Source organism: Salmo salar, chromosome 16 (genome assembly GCF_965601325.2).
Source record: "Salmo salar chromosome 16, fSalSal1, whole genome shotgun sequence".
Taxonomy (NCBI): Eukaryota; Metazoa; Chordata; class Actinopteri; order Salmoniformes; family Salmonidae; genus Salmo; species Salmo salar.
Genome location: NC_138306.1, coordinates 52,729,588 through 52,738,356, shown reverse-complemented (window position 1 = coordinate 52,738,356; position 8,769 = coordinate 52,729,588).

The window sequence follows — 8,769 nt, the reverse complement described above, 5'->3', positions numbered from 1 at the left end:
GCCTTGTGGTCACATGTTATTTTAGGGCGTGGCTCCGTGACCGGATCTCTTACTGCCCAGTATCCGTTAGGGCGCAAGTTCTCGCGGGAATTCGGGATTAATACTTTTCTCATGCCGAAACCGGATTAGATAATACATACCGGTAGTTAAATGACAAAAATGATTATATTCGCAATGTCATTAAGCAAAAAAAACAAACAAAAAAACATCAATAGCCACTACAATTTAGAAACATGATTTTGTCATCAGTTCAGTAACATTTGTTTGATTTTTGTGGACCCACGACTAAAGTTTATCGACGTTAGATTCTTGCTAACGACGCTAGTCAGCATAGGCTGCTACATGATAAGCAGTTCGCGTTAGGGAATTAGCTACCTATTAGCCAGCCGAAAAAACTGTCAAGTCCAATGGAAACCGATGCAACCCTGCTGGCAAATAAGGGCTGGCTAGATGACCAGTGGTGACAGTGAGGTCCCTATGAGTTTCAGGGCTGTAATAAGTGCTATCGTGCAGAAAAAGCGAATAAAATGCTAGCTAAATGAGCTAGCAAGACAGATATGACCGTTAACAGTGTATCTAAGTGAAGAAGGCATGCAAAACGCGATCGCCCCACCAAGCCAGATAGTAGAGGGGTACAACAACGCCGGTACACAGATGCATAGCTCATACAATTATATTTTGTTCCAGTCAATGACAATACATGTTGAAAAATAAATACCTGCGTCAAATATATTGCATGCTAGTGCATAGCTAGCATGGATTTTTTTTTTTAAACCGGTGACCAGTAGATGTCCTCGTATACCCATATTTAGATCAAATGCACTTGATTTGTCAACAGTACTGTGAATGACAAGCCCACGGAATCTAGTATAATAATCTTTATACTCAGGTAGAGAGAGGCCTAGGTACTTCAAATCAGTGCTTAATTTGAGCCGGATCATGTCAGAACAGAATCCGGCACCTTTCCGTTCTGGACTGTTTTGTTCCGGAACCTATTTGGCCGAATCCTGTACCTCTCGTGCCATGAAAAATCATTTTCACTTTTTGCTATGTAACAATTATAATAAAAGCGATCAAAGTTCATTCGAGTTGCCTCTTCGTCAATTATCCTGCCCCCTCATCTCTCCAGAGTTGCACTTCATCATTTGTTTCCTTATAGAATCATAGCTGCGTGAATGGTTCTGGAGGAATTTTCTACAATTATGTAATTACTGCTGTCTATTCAGAAATAAATTAAATCATTCAGAATAGCCTAATATGTAATGAGAAGCACTATAATTTAACCACAGAGGACCAATAGCTTCTTTTTAAAAATAGCCTACAGTCGGGAACGCGAGGCAAATATGTCAGTGAAAAAACAGCAGGCAGATACAAAACAGGCCTTTTGCAATATTTCAAATACAATCGAGTGAAAACACAGGTTGGAAAGCAATGACTCTTGCTGAAAAGATAAGACTATGCTGTAGACTACCAAAATATTTGATCAACTTCCAAATATTGTTTTACAAAAGAGAGAGAGAGAGATAGGCTTTTGAAACGAGCGCATCGACAATCTCCAGCGAGTAAACTGCGTATCATTGGGCGAGTCAGTGAAACTGGAAAGCATTTTTAGGACTATAATTTCCTCCTCATATCGTAGCCTACAATATGTTTCTCCACAAACCTAGGCCTACATGCTATTGATGGATTCAAGACAAGGTCGTTTTTATTGATCTCAGATACTAAGTTTGTCAGCGTCAAAGTAGCCTGCCATTTCGATCATTTGTGCGGTATTAAAAAAGATAATGCAAAAGTCTCCAGTCATGTAAAATGATGTAGAATTGCATGAAATGCGGTTTTAAAAGGCCAACATTTTCCCGGACCCTAGGCTACTAAAAATGTTCCCCATGTGTGCACCTTCTATAAGTGGCTCTACTCTACTGCTCTACCCCACTACGCAAATGTGATGATATGTGTTCAATGCTTTATTATAAAAGTGATCCTCTAGCGCTCACTTTTTGTTCTGGCACATCCCGATTTACAAATTACCGCTTCAGATCACTTGTCTTCATGAAGGGTTTCATGTGAGCCTGGTTGCGTCCCCCATCTTATTAAAGTGTAAGAAGGCATTTGATATCACAAGGTATGCTGTATTGCCACTTCTTCTCGATTGCCATTTCTCATTTAGTTTGCCCCGACTTACCACTGAAATGCAAATCAGTTGTCAAATCAGTTTATAGAGAAAATGCATAGATGTATGAATGAATAATAATAATAATAATGTATGTGTCTAACAGATCCGTGAGTGTTCTCCAAAATGTCCCAGATATGTTAATATACAAATCATATGCAATGTAGACAGAGTGCAGAGAAAAGCAGACCCGATATAATTTGGGAAGCTTTTAATGTGTACATTAGGGGAATAATATACTCATACTCGGCAAAAATGTAATCTGAGTTAGAAATGGAAAATGAATAAATGAATATCTTAGAAAAAGCCCATAAAAATCTTTACAAGTTAAACATTTTTGAATTTAAGCAGGAATACAACCTTTTACTTTTGATGACAGCCAACAATTACAGGTTAAACTAAAATAAAGCATACTACTTAATGGCAAATAAACCTGGTAAAGATCTCGCCGCCTTCACAAAACGAATACACACCAAACCAGTTATAATTTTAATAGATAAAGATACAAATGCGTTAATTAGAAACAACAACATGATTGATGACCATTTTAAAAGCTTCTATGAAAATCTATATAAAGCAGAATTAAACAACAGACTCAATAACCCTGAAGCAATTATCAACAGACAAAACATTCCCCAGGAGAACAGCACCAGGAATGGACGGCTTTCCCAAAGAATTCTATTTAACATTTTGGATTAAAGTAGCGCCCCTACTTACACAAATGACAACACACTACATTTAAATGTAGTGCTTCCTCGTTCCATGTATCAAACAGTTATTTCAGTTATTTTAAAAGCAGGAAAATCTGGAGAGTCCCCTGCTGCTTACAGACCCATAAGTTTAATAAATTGTAACAATAAAATAAAAAATAGACAATTACAAACAAATACAACAACATGTTTCAGTTTAATAAAATATACTAAAAAACAAGATAGAGATTCATCAATAATGGCAGTTGATGCTGAAAATACTTTCCACCGTCTTGAATGGCATTTTCTAGTCAAAACTTTTGAATCTTTCAACTTTCCAGCTGAAATAATACATTTAATAAAAATTGGATACAAATGTTCTAAAGCAAAAATATACAAAAATAATACATTATCTGGCTGAAACTACTTTAGAAAGGGGCACAAAACAGGGATGTACTCTCTCCCCCCTCCTGTTTGCACTGGCAATTGAACCACTTGCAGAATGAATTAGACAGGACCTAAACATAACAAGTACCGGTAAACAGGAATATAAACTAATCTTATTTGCAGATGTTCTCCTGATATACCTGACAAATATTGAAAACTCAATGCCGCCCTTGCAAAAAATATTTTCTGAATACTCTAAAATCTCAGGATATAAAATTAAAGTGAAAAATAAATAAATAATGGGAATAGGAAAAATAAAATAATAACTCGTGATCTACAGCAATCCTTTAAGTGGACCACAAAAAAAAAATACTTAGGATGCTTAACATGTGACAACAAACAACAAATACAGGGGCGCAAGGTTGGTTTTAGAAGTGGGGATAAACACTCCAAACAGCCTACCCAACCGCTCAGAGGCGTCCGCATGGTCCTAAAGCACACCGTTGCCCTGTTTGTATCACATTCCAATGATACAACTGGGGGGGACAAAAATGCAATTTCAGAAAGTGGGGGGGACATGTCCCCGTCTCCCATCCCCGTGCCCAGTGAAAGTTTCGCCCCTGAACAATTATATAAAGATAACTTTATCCCATTACTTAACGATATATTATATAAACATATCTAATTTAACGGAACAATCTTCCATTAAATCTTACAGGTAGAATAAACCTCTTCAGAATGGGATGGCTCCCAAAGTTTCTATATTTATTCTCTGTAATATCAATCACCCCATCCGAAGACATTATTTTTTTAAAGTATACTAGGTCATTACAGACTTTATATGGGCAAATAACTCATAGAATAAAAAGGAAAGTAATTACATCTTCATAGGTCTGAGGGAGATTTTATACTTTCCAACTCGCCACCCAAGGCTTTTACTGTACTTGCGACATATAGTTAAATGCACTAAAGAGGAACAATAGGTACATATTGAAGATGAGCATGCTCATCCACAGAATCATTTTAAGTGTCTATTTTCAAAGGATAGAGCTAAGAACATTAACCCTAAATTGCTTGGTAATTGGAAATACATGAATTTTCATGACAATTTTGGACTGACCAATGTACATATTTTCAAATACATGCAATTTAAAAGTTTCAGATCATGAGATTTCGATTTGAAATCTTTTGGACACCAGAGCAATCTTGAGGAGAATCCTATTGGACACTAGAGGAATCTTGAGGGGAATCCTATTGGACACCAGAGGAATCTTGAGGGGAATCCTATTGGACACCAGAGGAATCTTGAGGAGAATTATTTTTGTGTCAGAAAAGGATAGTCATATAATATGTAAGATATACAACACCTTGCAGAGAGCCTATACAACTGACAATCTCTTAGACGAAAATATAAACGATTGAAACCAAGACTTAAAAAGAACTGATATTGACACAAGATGGAGGGAATGTTGGAACATATTTTTTTTAAACTAAATTTCAGTTATCGAAAATGTACACTTAATCCAGTATAAACTAGTGTATATAACTTATTATACTAGAGCCAAAATTCCCAAATTCTACTGCACAATGGCAGTCATGTCTTAAATGTAAAATTAAGTTTAAAAGTTGTCTTTCAGTGGTATTACAATGTAAATGTACTTTTAATCCATCTGTCTGCATAATTCAAGATATGGCATATGAGGGTGCAGTGATATACCCGAATGGTTGGACGATACTTTTCTCGTCAATCATCTTGAAAAAAAGTATACAAAAACTGGAAATCAACCAATCCGCCATAGTTAATAACACAATGGAAAGGAAAAATGCTTTGTTATCTAAATGTTGAAAGTGCGTGGGCAACAGAGACATACATAATTGTGCAGTTTGAGGCCATGTGGCGGAGAGTAATGCTGGCGCTGGAAATGGGGTTGTGAGCAGGTGGGTCTGGGCAGGTGAGATGTCGTTGATTTGTATTTATCTATTTAACTAGGCAAGTCAGTTAAGAACAAATTCTTGTTTATAATGACGGTTTACCAAAAGGCAAACGGCCTCCTGCGGGGACAAAAAATAAAGAAATTAATCAAATATAAATATAGGACAAGACACACATCACGACGAGACCTAAGACAACAACATAGCAAGGAAGCAACACATGACAACACAGCATGGTAGCAACAAAACATAACAACATGGTAGCGACACACAACATGGTAGCAGCACAAAACATGGTACAAACATTATTGGGCACAGACAACAGCCCAAAGGACAAGAAGGTAGAGACAACAATACTTCACGCAAAGCAAGCACAACTGTCAGTATGCGTGTCCATGATTGAGTCTTTGAAGAGATGGAGGTTAAACTGTCCAGTTTGAGTGTTTGTTGCAGTTCGTTCCAGTCGCTAGCTGCAGCGAACTGAAGAGAGGAGCGACCCAGAGATGTGTGCTTTGGGGGCCTTAAACAGAATGTGATTGACAGAACAGGTGTTGTATGTGGAGGATGAGGGCTGCAGTAGATATCTCAAATAGGGAGGGAGGGAGAACTAAGTGGGTCTTACGACGGGTATACAGAGATGACCAGTTTACAGAGGAGTATGATGGAGATGGGGGTGTGAGCAGGTGGGCCTGGACAGGTGTGATGCCGTTGATGTTTGTGGGTGTCTGTATGCTGTCGTTTGTATGTTTTGTAAATATACATCTTACAAAAATATGAAATCAATTTGATCTATGGGTATACGATGACACCTAGTGGTCGTAAGGTTGATTTGTCCTTAACCATAATTTATCTCCAGTTGCTGTTCAGTTTGTTGTGATCTGGCAGTGGTATTTATGTAAATTTTGGGGGTATCTGTACTTTACTATTTATATTTGACAACTTAATTTACTTCAATGTATGGGATACTTTTGAATCCCATACATTTCCCCTGATAGACCACCAAAAGTACATTTTGAATGCTCAGGCAGAACAGCAATCAAATCAAATTGTATTGGTCACGTGAACCTCCTGAGCGCTCTGGAGCAGATTGTCATCACAGATCTTTCTGTACTTCGCTCTGTTAATCTTTCCCTCGATGCTGACTCGTCTCCCAGTCCCTGAAAAAAAAAATCCCCACAGCATGATGCTGCCACAACCACTCGTCACCATATGACTGGTGCCAGGTCTCCTCCAGACGTGACGCTTAGCATTCAGGCCAAAGAGTTAAAGCTTGTTTTCATCGACCAGAGAATCTTGTTCCTCATGGTCAGAGTCCTTTAGGGACCTCTTGGCAAACTCCAAGCAGCCTGTTGTGCCTTTTACTGGGGAGTGGCTTCCGTCTGGCCACTCAACCATAAAGGCCTGATTGGTGGAGTGGGGCAGAGATGGTTGTCCTTCTGGAATGTTCTCCCATCTCCACAGAGGAACTCTGGAGCTCTGTCATTAATAATGATGGAGGCCACTGTGTTCTTGGGGACCTTCAATGCTGTAGACATTTTTTGGTACCCATCCACAGATCTGTACTTTGACACAATCCTGTCTCAGAGCTTTACGGACAATTCCTTCGACCTCATGGCTTGGTTTTTGCTCTGACATGCACTGTCAACTGTAGGACCTTATGTAGACAGGTGTGTGCCTTTCCAAATCATGTCCAATCAATTGAATTTACCACAGATGGACTCCAATCATGTTGTAGAAACATCTCAAGGATGATCAATGGAAACAGGATGCACCTGAATTCAATTCCGAGTCTCATAGCAAAGGGTCTGAATACTTATGTAAATAAGGTATTTCTGTTGTTCATTTTTAATACTTTTGCAAAAATGTCTAAAAACCTGTTTTCTCATTGTCGTTATGGGATATTGTATGTAGATTGATGAGGAAAAATGTTTATTTAATCAATTTTATAAAAAGGCTGTAACGTAACAAAATATGGAAAAAGTATTACCGAAGAATACTTTCCGAATGCGCTGTATGTCTGTGTATACAAATCACAGAAGTTGGTGGCATCTTAATTGGAGAGGACGGGCTCGTAGTAATGGCTGGAGCGGAAAAGGTGGAATGGTATCAAACACATGGTTTCTATGTGATCTCGCCATCACGGTTGACAACTCCCTTGTGTCCTCCTCCCAGAGTGCTAAGAACCTTGGCGTGACCCTGGACAACACCCTGTCGTTCTCCACCAACATCAAGGCGGTGACCCGATCCTGTAGGTTCATGCTCTACAACATTCGCAGAGTACGACCCTGCCTCACACAGGAAGCGGCGCAGGTCCTAATCCAGGCACTTGTCATCTCCCGTCTGGATTACTGCAACTCGCTGTTGGCTGGGCTCCCTGCCTGTGCCATTAAACCCCTACAACTCATCCAGAACGCCGCAGCCCGTCTGGTGTTCAACCTTCCCAAGTTCTCTCACGTCACCCCGCTCCTCCGCTCTCTCCACTGGCTTCCAGTCGAAGCTCGCATCCGCTACAAGACCATGGTGCTTGCCTACGGAGCTGTGAGGGGAACGGCACCTCCGTACCTTCAGGCTCTGATCAGGCCCTACACCCAAACAAGGGCACTCCGTTCATCCACCTCTGGCCTGCTCGCCTCCCTACCTCTGAGGAAGCACAGTTCCCGCTCAGCCCAGTCAAAACTGTTCGCTGCTCTGGCACCCCAATGGTGGAACAAGCTCCCTCACGACGCCAGGACAGCGGAGTCAATCACCACCTTCCGGAGACACCTGAAACCCCACCTCTTTAAGGAATACCTGGGATAGGATAAAGTAATCCTTCTAACCCCCCCTTAAAAGATTTAGATGCACTATTGTAAAGTGGTTGTTCCACTGGATATTATAAGGTGAATGCACCAATTTGTAAGTCGCTCTGGATAAGAGCGTCTGCTAAATGACTAAAATGTAAATGTAAATGATGTCATTGCGTTTGCCTCATTCCAGCCATTATTATGAGCCGTTAGGTGTGTGTATATATATATATAGTTTATTAAACTGGAGTATGCATATAACCCAAGGGTGGGCATTTCCAGTCCTCAAGGACCTGATTGTTGTCACAGTTTTGCCCCAGCTAACACACCTGACTCCAATAATCACCTAATCATGATCTTCATTTTAAAATGCAATTTGATTAATCAGCTGTGTTTGCTAGGGATGGAGAAAATGTTTGACACCAATCAGGCCCTCAAGGAGTTGCCCACCCCTGAATAAAAACCCATCTGAGTGCCACAATAAGTATGGCTACCTTTTCAGGTCACTGTGAAGAAAGCGTTCTTATAGCAACTCTATATTCTCGCGATGATAAAAATATAAGGGGGTGTCGGCGACGGTTGTCACTAGTTACCACAGCCATAAAATCAAAATGGTTTATATCGTAAAAATTCATGAAAACTAAAGCTTTTTTTGTCCTAATGTAAAGTTAGGCATAAGGTTGACAGTGTGGCTATAGTTAGGGTTAAGGGATTAGGGTTAGATTCAAATCTGATTTTAAAAAGAGGAATTGTAGAAATGGGCGGGGTTTTTTGACTTTGTGCCTGTGGTAACTAGTGACGACTGTCG